This window comes from Ambystoma mexicanum, chromosome 4p (assembly GCF_040938575.1).
Source record: "Ambystoma mexicanum isolate Mex_15411 chromosome 4p, UKY_AmexF1_1, whole genome shotgun sequence".
Taxonomy (NCBI): Eukaryota; Metazoa; Chordata; class Amphibia; order Caudata; family Ambystomatidae; genus Ambystoma; species Ambystoma mexicanum.
Window position 1 is genome coordinate 8101340 of NC_090927.1, and position 26179 is coordinate 8127518.

A 26179-nucleotide genomic window follows, 5' to 3' on the forward strand; every position below is an offset into this window, starting at 1 on the left:
TGACATGTGCTGCTAATGAAACTTAGCAGCAGGGGTCGGAAGCTCAGCGACAGTGACACGTGCTGCTAATGAAACTTAGCAGCAGGGGTTGGCCGGCGCTGCAGCAGCAGTGACACGTGCTGCTAATTAAACTTAGCAGCAGGCGTCGGCAGCTCAGCGACAGTGACACGTGCTGCTAATGAAACTTAGCAGCAGGGGTCGGCCGGCGCTGCATCAGCAGTGACACGTGCTGCTAATTAAACTTAGCAGCAGGCGTCGGCAGTTCAGCGACAGTGACACGTGCTGCTAATGAAACTTAGCAGCAGGGGTCGGCTGGCGCTGCAGCAGCAGTGACACGTGCTGCTAATTAAACTTAGCAGCAGGCGTCGGCAGCTCAGCGACATTGACACGTGCTGCTAATGAAACCTAGCAGCAGGGGTCTGCGGCTCAGCAACAGTGACACGTGCTGCTAATGAAACTTAGCAGCAGGGGTCTGCGGCTCAGCGAGTGGCACCTGCTGCTAATGAAACTTAACAGCAGGGGTCTGCGGCTCAGCGACAGTGAAAAGTGCTGCCAATGAAATTTAGCAGCAGGGGTCTGCGGCTCAGCAACAGTGACACGTGCTGCTAATGAAACTTAGCAGCAGGGGTCTGCGGCTCAGCGAGTGGCATCTGCTGCTAATGAAACTTAGCAGCAGGGGTCTGCGGCTCAGTGACACGTGCTGCTAATGAAACTTAGCAGCAGGGGTCTGCGGCTCAGCGAGTGACACGTGTTGCTAATGAAACTTAGCGACAGGGGTCTGCGGCTCAGCGACAGTGACACGTGCTGCTAATGAAACTTAGCAGCAGGGGTCTGCAGCTCAGCGACAGTGAAAAGTGCTGCCAATGAAACTTAGCAGCAGGGGTCTGCGGCTCAGCAACAGTGACACGTGCTGCTAATGAAACTTTGCAGCAGGGGTCTGCGGCTCAGCGAGTGGCACCTGCTGCTAATGAAACTTAGCAGCAGGGGTCTGCGGCTCAGCGACAGTGAAAAGTGCTGCCAATGAAACTTAGCAGCAGGGGTCGGTGGCTCAGGGACAGTGACACGTGTTGCTAATGAAACTTAGCAGCAGGGGTCTGCGGCTCAGCGACAGTGACACATGCTGCTAATTAAACTTAGCAGCAGGGGTCGGCGGCTCAGCGACAGTGAAAAGTGCTGCTAATGAACTTAGCAGCACGGGTCGTGGCTCAGCGACAGTGACACGTGCTGCTAATGAAACTTAGCGACCGGGGTCTGCGGCTCAGTGACAGTGACACGTGCTGCTAATGAAACTTAGCAGCAGGGGTCTGCGGCTCAGAGACAGTGACACGTGCTGCTAATGAAACTTAGCACCAGGGGTCGGCGGCTCAGCAACAGTGACACGTGCTGCTAATGAAACTTAGCAGCAGGGGTCTGCGGCTCAGCGAGTGACACATGCTGCTAATGAAACTTAGCAGCAGGGGTCTTTGGCTCAGCGACAGTGACACGTGCTGCTAATGAAACTTAGCGGCAGGGGTCGGAAGCTCAGCGACAGTGACATGTGCTGCTAATGAAACTTAGCAGCAGGGGTCGGAAGCTCAGCGACAGTGACACGTGCTGCTAATGAAACTTAGCAGCAGGGGTTGGCCGGCGCTGCAGCAGCAGTGACACGTGCTGCTAATTAAACTTAGCAGCAGGCGTCGGCAGCTCAGCGACAGTGACACGTGCTGCTAATGAAACTTAGCAGCAGGGGTCGGCCGGCGCTGCATCAGCAGTGACACGTGCTGCTAATTAAACTTAGCAGCAGGCGTCGGCAGTTCAGCGACAGTGACACGTGCTGCTAATGAAACTTAGCAGCAGGGGTCGGCCGGCGCTGCAGCAGCAGTGACACGTGCTGCTAATTAAACTTAGCAGCAGGGGTCGGCAGCTCAGCGACAGTGACACGTGCTGCTAATGAAACCTAGCAGCAGGGGTCTGCGGCTCAGCAACAGTGACACGTGCTGCTAATGAAACTTAGCAGCAGGGGTCTGCGGCTCAGCGAGTGGCACCTGCTGCTAATGAAACTTAACAGCAGGGGTCTGCGGCTCAGCGACAGTGAAAAGTGCTGCCAATGAAATTTAGCAGCAGGGGTCTGCGGCTCAGCAACAGTGACACATGCTGCTAATGAAACTTAGCAGCAGGGGTCTGCGGCTCAGCGAGTGGCACCTGCTGCTAATGAAACTTAGCAGCAGGGGTCTGCAGCTCAGCGACAGTGAAAAGTGCTGCCAATGAAACTTAGCAGCAGGGGTCTGCGGCTCAGCAACAGTGACACGTGCTGCTAATGAAACTTTGCAGCAGGGGTCTGCGGCTCAGCGAGTGGCACCTGCTGCTAATGAAACTTAGCAGCAGGGGTCTGCGGCTCAGCGACAGTGAAAAGTGCTGCCAATGAAACTTAGCAGCAGGGGTCGGTGGCTCAGGGACAGTGACACGTGTTGCTAATGAAACTTAGCAGCAGGGGTCTGCGGCTCAGCGACAGTGACACGTGCTGCTAATTAAACTTAGCAGCAGGGGTCGGCGGCTCAGCGACAGTGAAAAGTGCTGCTAATGAAACTTAGCAGCAGGGGTCGTGGCTCAGCGACAGTGACACGTGCTGCTAATGAAACTTAGCGACCGGGGTCTGCGGCTCAGTGACAGTGACACGTGCTGCTAATGAAACTTAGCAGCAGGGGTCGGCGGCTCAGCGACAGTGCCACGTGCTGCTAATGAAATTTAGCAGCAGGGGTCTGTGGCTCAGCGACAGTGACAAGTGCTGCTAATGAAACTTAGCAGCAGGGGTCGGTGGTTCAGCGACAGTGACACGTGTTGCTAATGAAACTTAGCAGCAGGGGTCTGCTGCTCAGCGACGGTGACAAGTGCTGCTAATGAAACTTAGCAGCAGGGGTCTGCGGCTCAGCGAGTGACACATGCTGCTAATGAAACTTAGCAGCAGGGGTCTGTGGCTCAGCGACAGTGACAAGTGCTGCTAATGAAACTTAGCAGGAGGGGTCGGTAGCTCAGCGACAGTGACATGTGCTGCTAATGAAACTTAGCAGCAGGGGTCGGCGGCTCAGCGACAGTGCCACGTGCTGCTAATGAAACTTAGCAGCAGGGGTCTGTGGCTCAGCGACAGTGACACGTGCTGCTAATGAAACTTAGCAGCAGGGGTCTGCGGCTCAGCGACAGTGACAAGTGCTGCTAATGCAACTTAGCACCAGGGCTCGGCGGCTCAGCGACAGTGACATGTGTTGCTAATGAAACTTAGCAGCAGGGGTCTGCGGCTCAGTGAGTGACATGTGTTGCTAATGAAACTTAGCAGCAGGGGTCTGCGGCTCAGCGAGTGACACATGCTGCTAATGAAACTTAGCAGCAGGGGTCTGTGGCTCAGCGACAGTGACAAGTGCTGCTAATGAAACTTAGCAGGAGGGGTCGGTAGCTCAGCGACAGTGACATGTGCTGCTAATGAAACTTAGCAGCAGGGGTCGGCGGCTCAGCGACAGTGCCACGTGCTGCTAATGAAACTTAGCAGCAGGGGTCTGTGGCTCAGCGACAGTGACAAGTGCTGCTAATGAAACTTAGCAGCAGGGGTCTGCGGCTCAGCGACAGTGACAAGTGCTGCTAATGAAATTTAGCAGCAGGGGTCGGCGGCTCAGCGACAGTGACATGTGTTGCTAATGAAACTTAGCAGCAGGGGTCTGCGGCTCAGTGAGTGACATGTGTTGCTAATGAAACTTAGCAGCAGGGGTCTGCGGCTCAGTGAGTGACGTGTGTTGCTAATGAAACTTAGCAGCAGGGGTCGGTGGCTCAGGGACAGTGACACGTGCTGCTAATGAAACTTAGCAGCAGGGGTCTGCGGCTCAGCGAGTGACACGTGCTGCTAATGAAACCTAGCAGCAGGGGTCTGCGGCTCAGCGACAGTGACATGTGTTGCTAATGAAACTAAGCAGCAGGGGTCTGCGGCTCAGCAAGTGACATGTATTGCTAATGAAACTTAGCAGCAGGGGTCGGTGCTCAGCGACTGTGCGACATGCTGCTAATGAAACTTAGCAGCAGGGGTCTGTGGCTCAGCGACTGTGACAACTGCTACTAATGAAACTTAGCAGCAGGGGTCTGCGGCTCAGCGACAGTGACATGTGTTGCTAATGAAACTAAGCAGCAGGGGTCTGCGGCTCAGCGAGTGACACGTGTTGCTAATAAAACTTAGCATCAGGGGACGCGGCACAGCAACAGTGACACATGCTGCTAATGAAACTTAGCAACTGGGGTCTGAGGCTCAGCGAGTGACACGTGTTGCTAATGAAACTTAGCAGCAGGGGTCTGCAGCTCAGCGACAGTGACATGTGTTGCTAATGAAACTTAGCAGCAGGGGTCTGCAGCTCAGCGACAGTGACATGTGTTGCTAATGAAACTTAGCCGCAGGGGTCTGCGGCTCAGCGAGTGACACGTGCTGCTAATGAAACTTAGCAGAAGGGGTCTGCGGCTCAGCGACAGTGACACGTGTTGCCAATGAAACTTAGCAGCAGGGGTCTGCGGCTCAGCAAGTGACACGTATTGCTAATGAAACTTAGCAGCAGGGGTCGGCGCTCAGCGACGGTGCGACATGCTGCTAATGAAACTTAGCAGCAGGGGTCTGTGGTTCAGCGACTGTGAAAACTGCTGCTAATGAAACTTAGCAACAGGGGTCGGCGGCTCAGCGACAGTGACACGTGTTGCTAATGAAACTTAGCAGCAGGGGTCTGAGGCTCAGCGAGTGACACGTGTTGCTAATGAAACTTAGCATCAAGGGACGCGGCACAGTGACACATGCTGCTAATGAAACTTAGCATCAGGGGTCTGCGGCTCAGCGAGTGACATGCGCTGCTAATGAAACTTAGCAACAGGGGTCAGCGGCTCAGCGACAGTGACACGTGTTGCTAATGAAACTTAGCATCGGGGACGCGGCACAGTGACAGTGGCACATGCTGCTAATGAAACTTAGCAGCAGGGGTCGGCAGCTCAGCGGCAGTGACACGTGTTGCTAATGAAACTTAGCAGCAGGGGTCTGCAGCTCAGCGACAGTGACACGTGTGCTAATGAAACTTAGCAGCAGGGGTCTGCGGCTCAGTGACACGTACTGCTAATGAAACTTAGCACCAGGGGTATGCAGCTCAGCGACAGTGACACGTGCTGCTAATGAAATTTAGCAGCAGGGGTCGGCGGCTCAGCGACAGTGACACGTGCTGCTAATGCAACTTAGCACCAGGGCTCGGCGGCTCAGCGACAGTGACACGTGCTGCTAATGAAACTTAGCACCAGGGGTCTGCGGCTCAGCAAGTGACACGTGTTGCTAATGAAACTTAGCAGCAGGGGTCTGCGGCTCAGCGAGTGGCACATGCTGCTAATGAAACTTAGCAACAGGGGTCTGTGGATCAGCGAGTGGCACATGTTGCTGATGAAACTTAGCAGCAGGGGTCGGCGGCTCAGCGACAGTGACACGTGCTGCTAATGAAACTTAGCAGCAGGGGTCTGCGGCTCAGCAAGTGACACGTGTTGCTAATGAAACTTAGCAGCAGGGGTCGGCGGCTCAGCGAGTGACACGTGTTGCTAATGAAGCTTAGCAGCAGGGGTCCTCGGCTCAGCGACTGTGCGACGTGCTGCTAATGAAACTTACCAGCAGGGGTCTGTGGCTCAGCGACTGTGACAACTGCTGCTGATGAAACTTAGCACCAGGGGTCGGCGGCTCAGAGAATGACACATGTTGCTAATGAAACTTAGCAGCAGAGGTCTGCGGCTCAGCGACTGTGACACGTGATGCTAATGAAACTTAGCAGCAGGGGTCGGCGGCTCAGTGACAGTGACACATGCTGCTAATGAAACTTAGCAGCAGGGGTCTGCGGCTCAGCGACAGTGACACGTGTTGCTAATGAAACTTAGCAGCAGGGGTCGGCGGCTCAGTGACTGTGTGACATGCTGCTAATGAAACTTAGCAGCAGGGGTCTGTGGCTCAGTGACTGTGACAACTGTTGCTAATGAAACTTAGCAGCAGGGGTCTGCGGCTCAGCGAGTGACACGTGCTGCTAATGAAACTTAGCAGCAGGGGTCTGCAGCTCTGCGAGTGACACATGCTGCTAATGAAACTTAGCAGCAGGGGTTGGCGGCTCAGCGACTGTGACACCTGCTGCTAATGAAACTTAGCAGCAGGGGTCTGCGGCTCAGTGAGTGACACATGCTGCTAATGAAACTTAGCAGCAGGGGTCTGCGGCTCAGCGACAGTGACGCGTGCTGCTAATGAAACTTAGCAGCATGGGTCGGCGGCTCAGCGACAGTGACACGTGCTGCTAATGAAACTTAGCAGCAGGGGTCTGCGGCTCAGTGAGTGACACGTGCTGCTAATGAAACTTAGCAGCATGGGTCGGCGGCTCAGCGACAGTGACACGTGCTGCTAATGAAACTTAGCAGCAGGGCTCTGCGGCTCAGCGAGTGACACGTGCTGCTAATGAAACTTAGCAGCAGGGGTCTACGGCTCAGCGACAGTGACAGGTGTTGCTAATGAAACATAGCAGCAGGGGTCTGCAGCTGAGCAAGTGACACGTATTGCTAATGAAACTTAGCAACAGGGGTCGGCGGCTCAGCGACTGTGCGACATGCTGCTAATGAAACTTAGCAGCAGGGGTCTGTGGCTCAGCGACTGTGTCAACTGCTGCTAATGAAACTTAGCAGCAGGGGTCTGCGGCTCAGCAAGTGACACGTGTTGCTAATGAAACTTAGCAGCAGGGGTCTGTGGCTCAGCGAGTGACACGTGTTGCTAATGAAGCTTAGCAGCAGGGGTCCGCGGCTCAGCGACTGTGCGACGTGCTGCTAATGAAACTTACCAGCAGGGGTCTGTGGCTCAGCGACTGTGACAACTGCTGCTAATGAAACTTAGCACCAGGGGTCGGCGGCTCAGCGAGTGACACGTGTTGCTAATGAAATTTAGCAGCAGTGGTCTGCGGCTCAGCGACTGTGACACGTGCTGCTAATGAAACTTTGCAGCAGGGGTCGACGGCTCAGTGACAGTGACACATGCTGCTAATGAAACTTAGCAGCAGGGGTCTGCGGCTCAGCGAGTGACACATGGTGCTAATGAAACTTAGCAGCAGGGGTCTGCGGCTCAGCGACAGTGACACGTGTTGCTAATGAAACATAGCAGCAGGGGTCTGCAGCTCAGCAAGTGACACGTGTTGCTAATGAAACTTAGCAGCAGGGGTCGGCGGCTCAGTGACTGTGTGACATGCTGCTAATGAAACTTAGCAGCAGGGGTCTGTGCCTCAGTGACTGTGACAACTGTTGCTAATGAAACTTAGCAGCAGGGGTCTGCGGCTCAGCGAGTGACACGTGCTGCTAATGAAACTTAGCAGCAGGGGTCTGCAGCTCTGCGAGTGACACATGCTGCTAATGAAACTTAGCAGCAGGGGTTGGCGGCTCAGCGACTGTGACACCTGCTGCTAATGAAACTTAGCAGCAGGGGTCTGCGGCTCAGCGAGTGACACATGCTGCTAATGAAACTTAGCAGCAGGGGTCTGCGCTCAGCGACAGTGACGCGTGCTGCTAATGAAACTTAGCAGCAGGTGTCTGCGGCTCAGCGAGTGACATGTGTTGCTAATGAAATTTAGCAGCAGGGGTCTGCGGCTCAGCGACTGTGACACGTAATGCTAATGAAATTTAGCAGCAGGGGTCGGTGGCTCAGCGACAGTGACACGTGCTGCTAATGAAACTTAGCAGCAGGGGTCTGCGGCTCAGCGAGTGACACGTGCTGCTAATGAAACTTAGCAGCAGGGGTCTGCGGCTCAGCGACAGTGACGCGTGCTGCTAATGAAACTTAGCAGCAGGTGTCTGCGGCTCAGCGAGTGACATGTGTTGCTAATGAAATTTAGCAGCAGGGGTCTGCGGCTCAGCGACTGTGACACATAATGCTAATGAAATTTAGCAGCAGGGGTCGGTGGCTCAGCGACAGTGACACGTGCTGCTAATGAAACTTAGCAGCAGGGGTCTGCGGCTCAGCGAGTGACACGTGCTGCTAATGAAACTTAGCAGCAGGGGTCTGCGGCTCAGCGACAGTGACAGGTTTTACTAATGAAACATAGCAGCAGGGGTCTGCAGCTGAGCAAGTGACACGTATTGCTAATGAAAATTAGCAACAGGGGTTGGCGGCTCAGCGACTGTGCGACATGCTGCTAATGAAACTTAGCAGCAGGGGTCTGTGGCTCAGCGACTGTGTCAACTGCTGCTAATGAAACTTAGCAGCAGGGGTCTGCGGCTCAGCGAGTGATACGTGCTGCTAATGAAACTTAGCAGCAGGGGTCTGCAGCTCTGCGAGTGACACATGCTGCTAATGAAACTTAGCAGCAGGGGTCTGCGGCTCAGCGAGTGACACGTGCTGCTAATGAAACTTAGCAGCAGGGGTCTGCGGCTCAGCGACAGTGACGCGTGCTGCTAATGAAACTTAGCAGCAGGGGTCTGCGGCTCAGCAAGTGACACGTGTTGCTAATGAAACTTAGCAGCAGGCGTCGGCGGCTCAGCAACAGTGACACGTGTTGCTAATGAAACTTAGCAGCAGGGGTCTGCGGCTCAGTGAGTGACACATGCTGCTAATGAAACTTAGCAGCAGGGGTCAGCGGCTCAGCGACAGTGACACGTGCAGCTAATGAAACTTAGCAGCCGGGGTCTGCGGCTCAGTGACAGTGACACGTGCTGCTAATAAAACTTAGCAGCAGGGGTCAGCGGCTCAGCGAGTGACACGTGTTGCTAATGAAACTTAGCAGCCGGGGTCTGCGGCTCAGTGACAGTGACACGTGCTGCTAATGAAACTTAGCAGCAGGGGTCTGTGGCTCAGTGAGTGACACATGCTGCTAATGAAACTTAGCAGCAGGGGTCAGCGGCTCAGCGACAGTGACACGTGCAGCTAATGAAACTTAGCAGCCGGGGTCTGCGGCTCAGTGACAGTGACACGTGCTGCTAATGAAACTTAGCAGCAGGGGTCTGTGGCTCAGCGACAGTGACACGGGCTGCTAATAAAACTTAGCAGCAGGGGTCAGCGGCTCAGCGACAGTGACACGTGTTGCTAAAGAAACTAAGCACCAATGGTCGGTGGCCCAGCAACAGTGACACATGCTGCTAATGAAATTTAGCAGCAGCGGTTGGCTGCCGCCGCAGCAGCAGCGATTGAAAAAGGCTGATGGCCCGGGGGTGTTCATGGAATGAAGCAGTAGGGCCGCAGCGATGAAGTGATTCAGTGTAGGTACGGTGTGAACACTGAGAAGCACAACAATAATCACTTAATAGGGCTAATACACGGACAAAAACCACAACAAGCGACTTCCAATTATTATAAGCGACATTGGGAACACTTCTCTGATGTACCCCCCCCGCTGTGGGTCCAACTTTGTCATGCGTTTAGGAACTAAGAGCCCCTTTGATTTTTAGCACCCTTCCCCCCGCTTACCTTGTGTTTGGGCCTTAAGGGGGACGGTTTGTGGAGCGGTTTGAGTCGTGCAGGACTGAAGCATCGGGGGTGGTTTTACCCACAGGCCATGTGTGGTGTTTTCCCATGAGTGTAGTGAATTGTCTCATGAGGTTCATGTGTTGTCCTTATTGTTGCGTGCCAATCTTGTACTTCCAAAGTCGATCAAGCTCGAAAGACACGTGTTGCCAGTGGCGTAATGGCAACTGTGCAGACCCAGCTTATGCCCCCCACCTCCATCCTTCACCCTCAAAGTCCCGGCTTTACTAGCGTAAGCATTTAGGTGTTTATTTAGTTCTGCGTTCTCACGCACACATTATGGGCATTTGAAATGGCATTATGCGGTTGGCCGAGTATAAGTGTTGTTAGTGAGAGCAACGCGGCTTGTTATTGAAAGGGCCCGCCTTGGTTGTACTCTGAGGGGCCGTTAGTGGGGGAGAGAGTTAAGAGAACGTGGAACCTTTGTGGGTACTCCAAAATTCAGGCACCTGCTGCGTGTCAATGTCAATGACAGGCGCAACGGTGGAAACATGGTGTGATGAATCAGACATGATTCCTCCCAAAATCCTGACCTGGGTCCCTTCTCATGTGGCCAGGGGAAGACAGACGCTCCCTGTTCCTGACCCTGGGGGTGGTGTTCTGAGGGAGGATCACATGGTGGGGAAGCAGGTCAGGAGGAATTTTCCCAGCAACCCCCATCTTTTAATGGCTTATGGTAAAGTGGAAGTAGTTGTGGAAACTAACTTTATCATCAAGGACTCAGAATCCCATAATTCCTGCAGTACTGGGACGAGGAAGAGTGAGATAGAGGAACAAAGATACAGGAGTGGTCAGCTAAGTGGCAACAGCGACCCACACCTGAGGGAGACTGAGAGGCTTAAAAAAAAAACTCAGGTGTGGGAAGGAGAGAAGCAATGGAAGCAGAAGAAGCAGAGAAAGCAGGACTGGAGAGTTCCCCCCAGGCCGTATATGCTGTGGGAAGCAAGGTTAGAGGAGTTAGAGGACCTGAGTCTGTACCTGGGTCTGTACCTCTAACACAGCTAACTGCAGAGGCTGTGCGGCGGGAAGCACGAGAGGGAAATGCTTACCCATCCACAGCGCGTTGTGTAGAGACGGCACGGTGGGAAGCATAGGTAGCAGAAGTTGCAGAGAGGTTCCAGGTGGCTGGGTTGCACCCAGAACTCTCAGGAGCCATGGCAGCTCAAAATCCGCGCAGACAAACGCAAAGGCGATCCAAAGGAATGTGTTGGCCTGACCCAGAGAATCCTCAAATACAGCGGTTCTGTGATCACAGAATGGGGCACACGAGAGTGACATACCTAGTGATTCTGCAGCATATGAATGACTTCAGGAGTGAGTGAGAACTGTGCAGACTGTTAGGGAGAATTATCATTTTGGTGCTAATTCCCTTCAACCTTAGAGACCCCAGTTCTTTTGCTGGACTTTAGGACTGTTATCATTTTAACTCTGGAAGGAGTGAGCCCTTTGTCTCACTCTATCATGTGTGTTGACCTGATTTGGATTATGTGTTCCTTTGTTTTTGGAGTCTGACCAACTCCAATGGCATTTACTTTTTGTATGGTGGCACACAGCAACTTCAGTGCAGTGTCACAGAGAAATATTTTAGATTTCTCATAAGGTTTAAATACCTTTTCTTGTGTGAACTACAGTTCCCAAGAATAGTAAAGTGGAATTGCCTTTACTTAACTTTTCTCTTTGTGGGTCCTGCACACACCATTTTATGTGGAGTGCTGGGGAGTTACTTAGTAGCCCCTTGTCCTACCTACTCATGTAACCTGTTTTATGTTACCCTCACTACTTTAAGTGGCTGGTGGCAATGGTTTTTAATTTTCCTACCATTGTGCATTCCTAGCGCAGGCTGAATCCTCAGCTGTAGCATAGCACCCATGGGTGACCATTGTGTCAAAATGGTTCCGGTCTTCTTTTTTTTGCCATTTTCTGTTTGTGAGGTCTTTCTTGGGCTTTACTCTGTGTGCCAAGCCAGGTTTGAGCTCTTTGTTTGTTTTGTCTTTGGTTGGCAGGCTTCAGTACTAAAACCCGCTTCTGGCTCCAGAGTGTCTGGAAGGACAGGAAGTTGGGGAGGTTCCCGAAACTCCCCTGTCCTTTGTCTTTAGGAATGCCTGAATGCACCCAGGCCTGATTGGCTGGCTGGCTGTCCTTGCAGAACAGCCATCCTGCTGTTTGAATGACAGCTAGGCTGTGCATGAATGGGATAAACCTGCTTAAAAGGTGAGGGTTTTGGGACTGAAGAGAATCGACTACCGGGAAGAACAACCCGACGAAGAAACCATGAACGAAGCTGCTGCATCCTCCTGGACCTTTGAATTGCCCGGTGAAACCGTGCTGCTGTGCTGAAACTCCTTTTTCAGATTGACAAGAGACGCTCTGGAAGGGACAACTTCTTCCCTTGGGTTAGTGGTTCAACTAACTCGGAGGCGAACTCTGCTGGACCATTCTCCCCGACTGGATGTACTTCTTTGCTGCTGTAGAAACCGAGTGCCAGGGGTCGAGAAATCCATAGTCGAGTGCAACGTCTGGGATCCGGCTAGAAGCTCCAAAGGTCTACAAAGGACCCTCCAGAAGTAGGACGACCAGAGCTCGAGTCCCCTGACTAGGGTGCAGGACTCAAGGAGTGAAGGAAGCCCAACTGGTATACAAGATCTGCAGTGGTGCTGTTACTGCGCTTGCAGAAACCGTGAAGTGCCGTTGACCTGAAAAGAACCATAGCTGTCACCGACCTCTGAATTGCTGTGGCAGGAGCCCTCCAGACGTCCTCCCTCTTGTCCCCATGACTGAGTACCAGGAACCCGGGATCTGCATCGCTGCAACCAGACAGAAGCCAGCTGGACCACTCTTCTTCTAACCAAAGGTACTGTTCTGACTTTGGGTACTTACCTCAGTGTCTTTAGCTTTGCTCTTCTCAGTTGAGACTTGCAGTAGCTACTTTGCTAGAGTTGATTTCAGCTCTACCCTTCACAAGTATAACAGCTTGTGACCCTACAGTGATTTTTCTCCAACAAACTCTCTAACTCTGTGCAAGACTTTGCTATCTAAGAAGTGTCTCAGCTCCATAGACTGTGCTCCAATTGACTTTGGATGTCCTGGCTCCCTGCAGACTCTTCTAGTCCATTTGACTTTGATACTTACTGTCCCTCATTGGTGAGATCTTGGTTTTTAACTATTATTGCTGGGAAAGGTTTTTATCTAGACTTCATTGGAGAATTCAAGTGCTTATATGCTCTGAGAACCTGTTTAACCTTTTTCCTTCCTTTAACGTTTCCTTTCTGCAAAACCCCAGAATCTACAAAGTGTGCTAGTGATAAATGAATGCCAGGACTGTCCTAGTTAGTGAAGTCACCTCTGGGTGTAGGAAGTGTGTAAGAAGCTTCTCAAACCAGTATCTACTAGCTTTGTATTGACACCGGAAAAGTATTTAAAAGCATATTTGATTGTTGCATATATTGCCCTTTTTAAAGAACCCTTATTTAAAAATGACTGTTAACTAAATAAATTAATTATTTATAACAAAACCTTGAGTGTAAGTGTTACTTGGCTACTTGTATTTGCGAATTTCATTGCTAAAGCTCTACAGCTCCCATTTACTCCTCTTGAGATAAGATGGCTGCTCAGTCACACTACCAACTTGTGTAGTACAGGCCTATACCAAAAGGTGGTTTACCTAATATCAAGTGGACAAGGGTTGTGTAGTCTCGCAAAGGGTTACTACACCAATTCTTGCCTAACACAGACAAATATTACGAATACTGAAAAAAGTGGCATTCCCTCAAATTTAAAGACCCTAGAACTGAGTCTATAGATTGTGAAAGACTCACACCACCCGGTGGGGAAGTCCCATTGAAACCTCTGGTATACAAGCAAAACCTAAGCCAAATGCCAAAGACCAGATGGAAATGGTGAGAAGCCCAGGGTTGTGCAGACCAGCACTCAGATTCTGGTGTGCAAACATGTGTAGTTGATACAAACCCACATTGCCAAAGCCTAAAGATTAACCAGAGAAAGCCTAAGGCTTGATACAAACCCACATTGCCAAAGCCTGAAGAGAAACCAGACAAAGCCTAAGCCTTGATGCAAACCCACATTGCCAAAGCCTGAAGAGAAACCAGAGAAAGCCTAAGGCTTGATACAAACCCACATTTCCAAAGCCTGAAGAGAAACCCGAGAAAGCCTAAGGCTTGATGCAAACCCACATTGCCAAAGCCGGAAGAGAAACCAGAGAAAGCCTAAGGCTTAATACAAACCCACATTGCCAAAGCCTGAAGAGAAACCAGAGAAAGCCTAAGGCTTGATACAAACCCACATTGCTGAAGCCCCTGAAGAGAAACCAGAGAAAGACTAAGGCTTGTAATTGTTGGTCTATTGGCACAGAAGAAAAAGGGAAGTGGCAACCAGGCTGCCCTTCTGGAGAAGGCTATCCAGAGGGAGAGGAGCAGAGTTGCAAGGGTCCATAAAGGCTCAGATGACTGGCGAGTAAACCCGAAGGTCACCCCTGTAGCAGTGACACACCTGGTATGAGCAGTAAACCAGGTAGTGTGGTAGTTGAAGGGTTGGCATGGAAGTAAAGCAAGCACGCGTGGATACAGTGCAACAGTTGATGAAGTGTTGAAGTGTGGCAACTAATATTATTCAGTGACAAGAAGAAGAGAACTGTATAAAATGCCTTTTGAAAAATGGTGATTCTTCAGAAGTTCTAATTTGACAAATCATTCTGACAAAGAAAATTGCTGTGGTTATGATATGATAAGATAAAATATGATGTGATATGATATGATATGATATGGCATTTATAACATGCCTATAAACAAGTGTTTCAAGGCGCGACGAGGCAAGGGAGGAGGAACAGAGGGAATACAGACAACGATCTTACTAGGCCAGGTCTCATTCAGATCTTGCAAGTGCATGGGAAGGGGAAGTGGGAGAGTGCAGGGGGGAAGGGAGAGGGAACAGTGCAGTACATGAGGTTATAGAATTAATACGCAATAAATAAAAATACGGCCAGCAGGTGGCAAGTGCAAGGTTAAGTGCAGACATCGGGTGTCAAGTGCTGATAGTGGGACTGTAGGGATACAGAAACAGTCCCTGACTATAAGGGTTGCCTGGAGGGCAGTGCAGGTGTGCAACTGTCAGCGAGGGGACCTGGGCCTGTGATCAGAGGGTAGCCAGGTAACTAGTGCAATTTCAAATTTAGCCAGGAGATCAGCAGTGGAGAGCTGGAGAGAAAGCAGAAGCAAAGAGGAAGGTTTTGAGGTGCTTCCGGAACCGGAGATGGCTCTCCTCAAGTTTTAGAGAGGAAGGGAGGCTGTTCCAGAGGGAGGCCCCAGCTGAAGAAAGAGATCTACCACCAACTCGTCGCTTGGAGAAGCGATGACCCTGAGGGAGTTGGAGGCGGATGAGCGAAGAGCTCGAGAGGCAAGGTATTTAGGAAGAGAGAGTTGAAGGTATTGAGGCATTGTGGACAATGCAGAGGGTTTTGAACTTAATCCTCGCAGCCACTGGGAGCCAATGGTGAGATTTCAGTCCTGGAGAGATACGATCCCTGGGCTTGAGGCCAAGGACAAGTCTCGCGGCCCTGTTTCTGGATGAGTTGCAGAGGGCGGAGAGTAGAAGCCGGCAGATTTAGAAAGAGGCTGTTGCAGTAGTCCAGCCTAGAGAGAACCAGAGCTTTGGAGGCAGTGAGCTTCTGGGGGAAGGAGAGGAAAGGAAGAATACCTCTGACAAGGTGCAGCTGGTAGTGTGACTTCTTAGAGATGTCAGAGATGTGAGGAGAAGGAGAGTATGGAGTCGAAGATGACCCTGAGGTTTTAAGCCTCACAAGTGGGAGAAGGAAGAGGGCCAAGAGCGGCCAGCGAGAGAGTGACAGGAAAGGAGAGAGCAGGTGTGCAGATGAGGAGAATTTCAGATTACTGGCATTAAGGCAGAGATCATTGGCGTTGCACCACTCCTGGATGGCGGACAGACAGTCAGAGATGAGACAGGGAGAAGAGGTGGCTGAGGGTAGCCTGAAAATGAGCTGAGTGTCATCCGCATACCACTGGAAGTTGGGACAGAGCGTGGCAATGCAGTGGGCAAGAAGTGCCAGGTATTGGTTGAACAACCAGGGAGAGAGGTGAGGCCCCTGGGGAACACCATAGGTAGAGATAGAGATAGAGATAGAGGAGAGGAAGGACCCAAGTTGAACCTGGGAAGGTCGATCAGAGAGGAAAGAAGTCAGCCACGCCAGGGCCTGACCGGTGATACCCAGGTTATTGCAGAGACGGTTGAGCAGGATGGCATGGTTGACCATATCAAAGGCAGAAGAGAGATCAAGCAAGATGAGGACACAAGGGGTGTTGGAATCAAGGTTGGAGAGCAGGTCTTCACGGATGTTCAGGAGAGCAGTTTCCATACTTCTGGCAGCTCTGAAGCCAGACTGATGATCATGGAGGCAGCCAACAGATTCAGTGTGAAGATTGAGCTGGGAGATGGCCAGCTTTTCCAAGAGTTTTCCCAGGAAAGGAGTGATGGAGATTGGATGATAGTTAGCCGGGCAGGACAGGTTGGCAGAGTGTTTCTTAAGAAGAGGGTACACAAGGGAGTGCTTCAGGGGTAAGGGAAGACTCCAGCGGCAAAGGAGTGGTTGCAGAAGTTGGCCAGAGCAGGAGCCAGGGAGTCAATGTGGTCCTTGATGGTTTTGGAGGAACAGGGATGAACCTGTTTTGACGAGACTTTCATAGATCAGACTTGTCTAGAAACCTTGTCAGGGGAGAACGGGGGAAAGGCAGAGAAGGAGGGAGGAGAGGTGGCCAAAGAGGGGCCAGACGCGGAGCAGGGAGTAGAGGGAGGAAGAGGAGACGAGGAGAGAGAGGACAGGATGTCCTGATTTTTAGAGATGAAATGAGAAGCCAGTGCCGTGCAGAGGGCCTGGGAAGGGACAGGAGAGGTAGAGACTGTGGCTGGATTGGCCAGTTCCTTGCTGATTTGAAAGAGTTCAGCAGAGTTGTTAGATGCCGCAGAGACGCAGGCTTGGTTGTGAGCTCTCTTCTTGGTGAGGACAGAGAGCCGGTATTGCCTTTGGTTTACCGGAAAAGGCATACATGAAGATTGTTCCTTTCTTTGAAGTATTATTGAAATGGCGAAAATGTTCACATTGAACTGAAATTAACACGAACTATGTTGGAACTTTGTATATAAGGGTCAGGATTTCGTCCCTTACTTTTGGAACTGTTGAGCTAGACGTTGCTCAAATCTGGGGAAGGGGAATTTCACCCTGAAAAGACATTGATAATACAATGATGCATTGGTTTCTGTTAAATGACATTGCCATACATTTCCTTATTATGTTGTTGAATGTGTAAGTGTGAGGACCAGATATTCTTTGAGAGAGTATTTCTTTTAGTTAATCTAAGGCAGGGAATCCTTGTTAGGGTTGGGATAGTGAGGCGATTTTTAATAAAATGGCTAAATTTTAAAATCACTCATAAAGTTGTCTACCTCACATTTTTTGACCCCTCATATATGGTGTCAGGGGTTGGATCAGAGTCAATTGATACAAATAGGGGAACCCTTAAATTCAAGAAATGAAGTAAGAGGGCCTCCACTCCCACAATAGCTACTGCACAGTCAATAGGTTTTCATCCACATAATAGTAGAGGGGAAATAATCCAACCCGGAGAACGGACTCTGATCCCCACGGATTTGATTCTTATTCCTCCCCAGGGTGCTTACATTCACCTTGCCTCTAAGTCACGCCTCGCCTGACGCTATGGCCTAGACGTATTGGCAGGAGTAATTGACCCAGACTATAGAGGAGATGTTAAAATATTGATACAAAATATTGGGAAGAAGGTCTACCAAATTAAAGCGTGAGAGAGAGTCACTTAAGGCATTTTGGAGAAGGCTGTGGTTCCCAAACCATAGGAAGTTAAAAATAGTAGGCAGAAAACCAGAGGAACTAAAGGTTTCAGAGAGGCTGACCAGGAACCTGTAACCCCCATTATTCAAGAAACTGAAGAAGAGATTATCCCAGATTTAGTCTTTGCCCAACTTAACAATCCTTTGTTAGCAGAAACCTTTAATCAAATAAACAGTGGGGAGGAAGGAAGGAGAAAGAGTGGTTTATTTGTCTTTCTAAAAAATGGGTTACTATATAGAGGTGATATTGATCTCTCTGGTGTCACAAGGACTCAAAAATTGTTGTTCCCAAGAAACATAACAAAGATTATATTATAAATGGTGCCTCCTGATTTGACAGGAGGTCATTTAGGAATAGCAACAACACAGGCTCAAATCATAAATCGATTCTAAAGGCCAGGAATGTATGCCGATATAAAGAATTTTATAAACATCTGTACTTTGTGCCAGAAAACTAATAATAGAATGCCCCCTCTGCCCCATTGCAACCTTTACCCATTATCAATGTTCCCTTTTCTAGGATCGGGATGGATAAAGTAGATCCCTTAGAAACATCAAGGTTGGGTAACAAACAAATATTGGTCCTCTTGGACTATACGACTCGTTACCCTAAAGCATTTGCCTTAGGGAAAAAAACGTATCTGTAAAAATGTTCCTTCCCTGTTTTTCTCGAACTGATTTTCCAAAAGAAATTTTCACCAACCAAGGTTCTACTTGTATGAGTAAACTCACGGCTGAAGTTAAAGAAATCTTTCGTATTAAAACCTTAAGGACCTCGATTTACCATCCTCAAATGTATGGTCTAGTTGAGAGATTTAAGCAGACTTTAATGTATATCCTAAGAAAATTAGTTGAGGCAGACAGGAAAAAATTAGATCTTATAGTACCATGGGTCCTGTTTGCCATTAGAAACCCACCCCAATCTTCCACCAGAGTGTCCCATTTCGAATTGTTATATGGGAGAGAACCCAGGGATGTATTGGATATGTTATGAGAGACCTGGGAGGGAAGAGAAAGAGCTACTATTCCCTTGTCCCCGACGGCTCAAAGATTGAAAGACCAAATGGCCGTGGTTAGGAATATAATACACACTAATAGGACACAGGCCCAGGAACATCGAAAGAATATCATGATATTAAGGCGTTAATTAGATCTTTTTCTGTAGGCCAGAAGCTATTAGTCCTCCTCCCCTCTTCAGAAAACAAGATGCTTTCAAGATGATATGGACCATATTGCATCTTAGAACAAACTAGGCTTTACAATTATAAAGTCTCTCAGCTGAATCGGAAAATTCAAATACATATATATCATGTTAATCTACTTAAGGAGTGGCGAGAAGATCCTGAAAGAAATAATTCTGTTATGGTGACTGGTTTGTTTTCCGACGGCAGTGAAGCTAATCAATTATTATCTCCTGGGCTATCCCAAAGTCAGGAACAAGACGTGCTAGACCTGTTAGAACAGTTTCCTGATGTATTTAAAACAGAGCCAAGAAGAGTACAAGGGGTATATCATTATATCTGTACCCCTCCAGGACAGGTAGTCCATCAAAAGCCCTTTAGAATTCTTGAGAATAGAAAACAAATTATCCAGGAAGAAATAGAAGCCATGTTAAAAGCATACATTATTGAACCATCCCAAAGTCCTTGATCCTCCCCTATTGTGTTAGTCGCTAAACCAAAAAATTCCTGGAGATTTTGTATTGACTTCCCCAAAGTCAATGAAGTTTAACAATTTGACAATTACCCAATGCTCCGGATAGATGACTTGATGAATCGGGGATGCTGTATACCTTTCAACCATCGATTTACCTAAAGGTTATTGGCAGGTACCAGTTTAGCCCAGGGATAATCCCCAAACCGCTTTTTCCACACCTTTAGGATTGTTTCAGTTAAAAGTGTTACCTTTTGGGTAACATGGGGCTCCTGCTACCTTCTATAAAAGTGTTACCTTTTGGGTTACATGGGGCTGCTGCTACCTTCTATAAAAGTGTTACCTTTTGGGTTACATGGGGCTGCTGCTACCTTCTATAAAAGTGTTACCTTTTGGGTTACATGGGGCTCCTGCTACCTTCTATAAAAGTGTTACCTTGTGGGTTACATGGGGCTCCTGCTGCCTTCTATAAAAGTGTCACCTTTTTAGTTATATGGGGCTGCTGATACCTTCTATAAAAGTGTTACTGTTAGTCTGAAGATATACCTCAGGGGGTGGTGGACTGTGTTACTGCAAAATTGCTATGCTAGGGGACACACACAACAAACAAACCAAACACTAGAAATGACACTGAAGGGGCCACTGAGGGACCCTCGAATGTGGAAACAAGGCACAATTACCACACACGAACTGATACGCCAGACACGAGGTTGTATTCCCAAAATCTAGGGTTTATTGTAAAACAAATAGTCCCAGTTGGCCAAGTGGTCCCACGCCCCGCGACATGTGTCTAACAGACCTCGGGGGACGCAAGAGAGCAACAGTTGTACATCAGTTACATATATACAAAATGAGCATCTTACAATCAGTAATGACACATTCAGTGCCGCCCCTATTCATTCCCTTTGAATTGGGAGCAATGATTGACCATTGTGATGAATATGACACCTTAGACCACCATATGTAGTAACAGTTTGCAATCTCACATTTACAGACACTATTCTTTATTTAAGAGAACACAGCGCTTCTGTTTTCATGGACAAGCTGCGCGTAGGGGACTGGCACATTCCAGGCCTCTCTATCTCCTGGTTTGGATTCACGCTCTAGAGGTCCGCTTGCTCTCTGGGCCTCACAGTGCTCAGAAGGGGGGCCGTAAAGAAGAACATAATTCAAACCTTTTGATATTCGTTTGGTACATTGCTTTTCTTTCAGGAGACTCGCTGGCATCCGTGTACTGATTAAAATGTCTTACTCCCTGCCTTCAAGGACATGTGAGGGAGGGAATCGGGCATTCCTGTCTGGCTCTCCAGTGTAATGTTTCAACATGTCTTTTAGCCTTGGACCATTGAAGCGAAATAATATCTACAGCAAAGCAGTTTTACATGAGGCAAAATGGCAACGTTAGAGAGTGAGAGAAAACAAAATGGCGATTCTGGTCATCTTAAAATGGCTGCACTCTAGTTGAGCTAATAGCTACGTAATAACTAATGAGTATATATTCTTCACACTTTAAATGAGGCGGTTGGTCTTCGGCCAACCAATTATCATGCATTTCCTTCCGCTCAAGGGGTGTTTGAGTTTTTTTGGACTGACAAACCCTCCTCTTGGCCGTATGCCAAAATGCCTCATCCATACATTGCATCCTCCTCCGACCAAGTGTTCAGGTCAGACTCGGAATCTGATTCGACTCTGATTCACAGTCATTCGTTTTCTCCTCCTTATTATTATCAATATCGATTGCCATGAATTCTCTAATGGTTCTGGATTTGTCACTTGTGTGGCTGTTTGGCCTAATTATATTCTTTTGTGCCACCATCTGCACACGTTCTTCACTTATTGCAGCGTATACTATGGGGAGACAATGTGCGCAACAACAGCATGTCACGAATATTCCCAAGATTGCTACTAAGATTGCAAATAGTTTCCATCCCCAATACCGTAACACTCCCCAGAACCAGGAGATAATGTCTTATCGCCTCAAAAATTGTGGGGGAGGAGTCGCTTACAAATACGCAACACGCTGATCCCACAATTTTGCAAACACCGCCGCAATCAACTAAGATTATATCAAGGGCCATTCTATTTTGTAGTGACATTAATCTAATTCCCTTTTCCTCGAGAGTCATATTATATAATATGTCGGTTGTTCCATTTATGATATGATATGATATGATATGGTATTTGTAACGCGCCTATACACAAGTGTTTATGTGTTTATTGTTTCTTCTAATATTCTGGACAGTCGTCTTATGTTATAAGAGTTTATTGCTTGGCCCCAAAATGGTATAAAGGATTTTGCTATGTCCCCTACATATATCTGGCTTTTTTTAGAAACACCCCAGGAAACAGAAAGCCTAAATAACACGTGCCTCCCCAGTTCCTAGGTAACCAAGGATATGCTTTTTCTCCACATATGAAGTACACAGGATCTCCCGCATATATTGGCTCCATTTCTTTATCAAGGAATGCTATGTTCCTGAATCTGGTAAATGTTCCTACCTGTAAAGATCCATTTTTCGTTAAACAGAATGGGACAGAATGAGGGTTATAATTCACTGTATATGAAGGGGGTTCCGCATCCTTATTCCACTGTGGGTTCATGTGGAACGTGATTACAGAAGTTTTATAAGTTGCAGACAATCTATCCTGTGGCATTATTGCTGGTGTAATTAATCGTGTTCTATGGAACATGGAACAACCCACTGGTTTCATAATCACTCCCATCAATTCATTCATGTTTGTTTTGTCTAGTTGACCAGTTTCACTTTCATTCCATTTCCCATAATATAAGGCACTCAGAGAGGCATAGCATGCGGAAGTTAATGGCAGGGGCTGTACATACCATCCTATTCCCTTACCACCATGTTGCGGCAAGTGGGTGCAAACCCAACAGTTGTTTTTTTCTTAATATTGAGTGTATCATGTTCATTATTAATAGCAATGGGGGTCATTCCGAGTTGGGTGATAAGGGAAAAACCATGCCGGTAAAGGACTACCGGCATCGTTTCCCGTTACGGCCCATTCTGACCCACCAGACCGTTATTTACGGCGCCGTAAAGTACGAGGCCGTAAATAGTGGTTTTGTGGCGCGCGCCCGACACGCCATGCCGGAATTAGCGGCATGGCGTAAACCGGAGCTGATCCCAAGTAAAGCGGTCATGGAAAAAACGGCCTCCACAAGACCGCAAAATACCTTGCCGCCATGGAGTAAATACCGGCATCGCCGAGAAGGTGTAAAGAACCCTGAGCAGTGTTTCCAAGAGGAACAGGTGCACTCAATCAGCACAGGTGGAGGCAATGGAGTCTGGCACAGCACAAAAGGAGCACACCCACACACCACACCCCCTCCCACACCAAGATGATACCAATTGTAGCAGCATTCCAGAAGCTGGAGGCCCTGCTTGCAAGGCAGCAACTACAACAACAGCAACAACAACAACCACAGCCCCCACCACAGAGGATACACAGGAGGAGAAGGAGGGTGAGACAGGCCCAGCATGCCCTACCGGTGCAGCCACCATTACCACGCCGGCAGCCCCCATTCCCCTGCATCAGAGCCACCCCCTTCAATCTCACACCAGAGCAGATCCACACCCTGTACCGGCTTGACCGGGACACCATTACCACCATAGTGGACCTGATACATGACGACATAGTGAGCCGCATAGAAATCAGCACTGCCATCCCCCCTCTACTGAAGGTAGTGTCTGTGCTCCACTTCCTTGCCACAGGCAGCTACCAGCATACAGTGGGGCACATGCATGGCATTTCACAGCCCATATTTTCCCGGATACTCAACCAAGTGCTGGATGCCCTCCTCACCCACACAAGGGAATACATATCCCTACCCCGTACTCCCCAGGAGATATATGACACCAAAGCTGCCTTCCATGCACTGGCAGGCATGCCGAATTGCATAGGTGCCCTCGACTGCACCCACGTTGAATTGGTGGTCCCGCATGCCATGGAGGTGCCGTATCGCAACCGCAAGCAATATCACTCCATCAACGTCCAGATGGTGTGTAATGCCAGTAAAGCCATCACACATTGCAATGCCCGATACCCCGGATCAACTCATGACTCCTTGGTCCTGCGGAACTCAACACTACCACGCTACATGGAGCGACATAATGGACGACGTGCCTGGCTGCTTGGTGAGTAACCTGAATGGACCATGGCAGTGCATTGGGGCTGTGAGTAGGTTGCCTGCATACTCCACCTGGGTGGGAAAGGGGGGGTGCATACTCCACCTGGGTGGGAAAGGGGGGATGCATACTCCACCTGGATGGGAAAGGGGGGTGCATACTCCACCTGGGTGGGAAAGGGGGGGATGCATACTCCACCTGGGTGGGAAAGGGGGGGTGCATACTCCACCTGGGTGGGAAAGGGGGGATGCATACTCCACCTGGGTGGGAATGTCCACGCCAGTGCACGATGTTCACCTCACAGCACACTGTGCCCCAAGGCAAGTGACACGGCACATGACCACATAACCACACAGTGATGAATTTGAGCCAACACCTAACACTATATGACTAACAGGAAACCTGGCCAGATACCACAACACATGCACCACAAATCGGCGGACCTTACACACCGTAGCGGCATCCTGCACCATGCAGTGCAATAGCACCATGTCGCTGACTCCTGCATCTCAACACACAGGACAGTCATCCCTGGGAGTGCATAGAAGTGAGTCTAACAGGGATCCCACAGCGTGTCACTGGTCCTGCACCCCCATAGGATTGCTGCAAGTCACCATTGTAGGGATCCGTGCAGAATGACGAGTATGCTACCAACTACAGCCAACACCCCCTTTCACCAAGTCTTGCGCAAGACATCAATGAATGCAGTCCAACACTGCTGCATGCATGTACGATGCACATGCAACAAGACGTGAGTGCACACCATGACCCATCAGGGAGAAGCTACCCCCTCCATCATTCCATTGCACATGACACATAGCCGGTCCAGTAATGGGGTAACTGTATCCTGGGACATGTGTGTATGGCCAGTAATCACCTGCGGCCATGTAAGACTAGTACAATTCTCCACCATGAATGCACAAACACTTACATTTATTCCACTCTCATGCAGGTGATGCTGGCTACCCTTTGAAGCCATGGCTCATGACCCCGGTCCACAACCCACAGAACAGGTACGAGGAGGACTACAATAGATCCCATACCCGTACACGGGTGGTGATAGAGCAGACCTTCGGCCTGTTGAAGACACGATTTTGTTGCCTCAGCCGGTCGGGTGGGGAACTCATCTACAGCCACGAGAAGGTGTCCAAGATCACCATGGCATGTGTAATGCTGCACAACACGTGCATCCGTCGGAACGTGCCACTGCCCCTGACGTGGAACTGCTACCACCAGATGATGATGAGGGGGAGGAGGAAGGAATGGCAGGACAGCATCACGGTGCCGATACACAGGAGGGACGTCCCGTGCGGCAATCATTGATCGGACAATATTTCTGACTCACAAGTCAGCTGAGGGTGTGAGGATGACAGGGCATTGGGCACTGGGTGTGGGGATACATGTACACCATGCACTGTGCGACATTAAAAGACACATGCACAATGATCAATGTCCACTCTGTTTTTTAGGGATGATCAACCAGTGTATTGAATAATAATGTAGAAACGTGTACAAAAAAACCTCCACCCTCACCCCCTCCCCCCCAACTCCCACACACTCCCTCACCCCCTCCCTCTCCCCCCCAACTCCCACACATACCCTACCCCCTCCCCCTCCCCCCCAACTCACACACACACCCTCACCCCCCTCCCCCTCCCCACCAACTCCCACACACACCCTCACCCCCCTTCACCTCCCCCCACAACAACCCCACAATAGTCCCATCAGTGCAACATAGGCCACATGTGTGTGGCAGTATGGTCAATGTGCACTTCCAGAGCCAGGGGGATCCATGTTGTGGTGACGCAATGTACGCAGTGACCGACGGACAGGGCTGGTCTGCGTGGAGGAGCTTTGGGAGGGTGGGTACTCCCACTGGGGCTGTGGTCTGGGGGGTGCTGCCTCCAGGGCATCTGCGATCCGGCCCAGCACCTCACAGAGCCGGTTTGTGCTCGCAGTGATCACCTCGCCCAGAGCCTGAAGGTCATTGTGCCACTCCGACCTAGATTCGCGGTTGTTCCCGGATAAAGTCCTCAATCAGGCCCGTGAGGTGCTGGGAGCGCATTGCATCCATGGCCGGTGTGGCCGATGTGCTTGGCAGGCTTGGTATAGAGCCTGCAGCCCTTTCGGGACTTTCTGCAGGAGAGGTGGATCCAGGACAGGCAGGTGGTACTCCTTGGCCTGTGAGCCCTGGGGTGTCACTCTCCCCGGAGTCGCTGTGTGCCACCTGGCTGTATGATGGAGTGTCTGGGCTATGTCCAATGTCATTGGGGTCCTCCACGTTGGACACGGAAATTAATGTTGGGCTATCTGGCACATCGAGGAGGCACATGGCAGCATTCTCCCCTGCCACACTGGACTCCTCAGAGTGCACCGTGGGGCATGTCTCCGGCGGCACTGCAGGCATGAGTAGGGGTGTGGGTGGGGGTTGTGCACCCTCCATGGGGGTTGCTGGAGCAGGTGGTGTTGCCTGTGTTTTCGTCCTGCTTGCAGGTATACGGTGTCCCCTGGCTCTGCCCCTGGAGGTACTGGGCTGGGTGGCTTCCTGGTCCTCACTTTCATGCCCGCTGCCTGTGGGGGGGAAGAAAGAGACGGCATGAGCAATGATTTGGGGGTCAGCATTTCTTCAAGCCTATGGTATAACAATGGGATTGCAGCATTTTGTTGACATTTGGGTGGTGAGTGGGACAGTGATCTGGGCTTGGATGGAAAATGCATGCAGATGTCTGGGTCACTCATGTTGGCGGAGTACTGTGGTGATCACATTGACAGCCTCTTTGTGTGGTATGGCCAATATGGGTTGCAGCCTTGCACCTGACATCAGCCTGGGTCCCACTTGTTATGGCATGATTTCATTGGGGGGGGGGTTTCCCATACATGATGTGACAGCTTGCCCAGCCCTTGGCGGTGCCTTACATTAGGAATGCATTTACTGTCTTGACTCATGACACTCACCTCCATCAGCGGATGACGGAGCACCGCA